Source organism: Plasmopara halstedii (genome assembly GCF_900000015.1).
Source record: "Plasmopara halstedii genome assembly, contig: Scaffold_1898, whole genome shotgun sequence".
NCBI classification, from domain to species: Eukaryota; Oomycota; class Peronosporomycetes; order Peronosporales; family Peronosporaceae; genus Plasmopara; species Plasmopara halstedii.
In genome coordinates, this window is record NW_020188806.1 from 177,739 (window position 1) to 180,296 (window position 2,558).

The following is a 2,558-nucleotide window of genomic DNA, read 5'->3' on the forward strand; positions in this document are numbered from 1 at the left end:
TTAATCTTAGCGCTGGAAACGCTAACTGCAAGTGACACTAAATGTGTGCTTAAATTTAGCTAAATACAGCCACGATCCGGCGCAAATGTCGATTACAGGGTGTGCTGCGGGACGGCATGGTCGACTGGGCCCTTGATTCAAATAATTTATCTACTGTTGGTGGTAGACAGTGATACCCCTTTAACTACGATTGGTAAATCCAACGGGATGCTCTTGGTATCGCTATAATAACAAGAAACTTTCTAATGCACCAGTGACATTCAATCGTCTAGTGTTACAGTTGTTCAGGCGATAATGTGGTTACGCACAAACAATTTTGACAACATATTCTCCCACAGCCAAGTGGACTACGAGAGTTCAAATCTAGAAAAGCATATCAATCATTCGCGAGAGGGGCTTGAGTATATCCGATCGAAACGGATAAGTCAAAATAGACAAGCGCATTTCTGGCTCCAGCGAAATCCTCTGTTCTGGTTGCTACATTGAAAAGCAGTGCCTGTGGGCAACTGAATGTCAGTAACCTTGAAACAAAAGAATGTGAGGCCCAGCCACCTATTTGTACAATTAGATTGCTTACTATGCCATCATAACACGACACCCTGCCAATCTCCTTTTAAGAGACATTAAATGGTGATAAATTACGGTGGGGGATGCGGTCTATAAGGCATCAAAAGAATGCTTCGTATGCGTTTCGATTCTGACTTTCGAATCCCGATCTGTCATCTCATGTCGGCTGTGACGCTCAATTTTCGCATCTAGCCACACTTTGCTACAAGCAGATGATAGTGGTCGTGCACGCGCGATCACGTCTGAGTATCGCCAGTCAAAAGCTGCCAAGAAGAACAACCCTTTTCGTAACATGGAGCTACTAGCAATGATGCATGTTTTCGTCAAGTGTCAGGGTGGAACGGCTGTCGATTAGGTCGTTTGTCCTCTATACAGATCATGCGTGGTTGTGCACAGCGACGTCGTCATTGCATCTGTCACACAAGATTGCAGAAAAATGCTTAATCGAGTGTACATTTGAGATAAGGTATGAGCCAGGTGGGGCGAATGTGGTGGTGAATGCAATTTCGCGTCGCCCCGACTATGAAGATCTGCATGTCACAATATAGATGTCATCAATTGACAACGCAATACGTACAATGTACGTGTCAGACGCAACTGTGTTGTGCTGCTGAAAGCTTTGTGAATCAGGGATTATGAGATTTCAGAAGTTGTTTCATTGGATCGAGCGGCTGAGCGATTGTACCGTGATGCCTCATCTCAAGGCTTGCTTCTTACTGCACTGACTTACATGTTAAGCGTGTAGTGATGAGAATCTTAAGTAAAAGTCCTGTGCGAGGCACATGATACCTCCTTAGGTGACCGCAGGTGAAGCTGCGCTAATCTAATTCACCGGGGGTAGGCAGCGCAACAACAAAGCTCAGATAGCAACTTTGAGATATGATTCATCTCAGCCTTGAGCGCATACTGTGACTATCAGGGAGAGTCCACGTGCCTCCGCAGTCGAGAGAGCCCACAAGAGCCAGCCATGCGATTGTTGACTAGCGCAAAAACTGCCTAATTCGCAAGTAGTGGCCCACTTTGACGTGGGACGTTTGGCGGACAGGCGGGTTCACCGAGGCTGTTACATATGCTTGAGGTAGAAATCTCGTGGAAGTGTGTGGTCGCACTTCGGCAAAATTGCCCTGGTGTCATGGCCGCTACGAATTGACGCACTTCTACCCTGTATCGCCTTCAGAGAAAGGGCAAAGTCCTCCGTCCTAGAACGCGTTTTCAAACTGGAGGCGGCTAGCTTTGCGCTGGAAGCCCATCAATCGTCAGCTGTTACCGCTGTCTCATGGAGAAGACCGGAGCTGTCAACAACAGAGATTCGAAGTGATGGGTTATCAACTCGAAGTCCGCAACGCGCTTTGCATTTTGCAATTTTAAGCATGAGACAATGGTCCAGGGGGCGTTCGCATCGCTGAAACTGTTTTGTAAAGCCTCAAGACGGGAGAGATGGTATGCCTGAATCACGTACTGTTAAGAAAATCGCCTTTCATCAAATTGTAGTACCCTAGGTTTCATTGAGAGTGCGAGATTCCACAACTGCTCAATCACGGTGCGTTAATTTGGGCAAAGTCAGATTTTGCCCTGCGCAATATTGAATTTTTGAGCTAGTTCCAGTTTGTTTGTAAGAAGCTATACATCGTCGTGGTTTCTGCGGCGGGGTGTCACAACACATCTCACCGATAAAAAAGGGCATGGGGTCCAAGACTTTTGAAGTAGGGAGGATGAGCGCAGTAAGCACTACCTTCTTGATTGGCAACAAGATCCTGTCTTGCCGGTTATGCGGGACTTGTGGGGACATTGGGACCTCATCTAAGGACATCTCGGCATCCTCATCGAGAAATTCTCGAAGCACGTTAGTTGCGAGACCGAGCCTTTGGCGGGGGTTCGTCGAGCCATTATAAATCGATGCACGGGACTGGACTCTCGGCGCTGTTACGCTCAGTTGAAAGTTTGTCTATATTATTATTTATAGACGTAATGACTTCTCAATTTTTACCTAG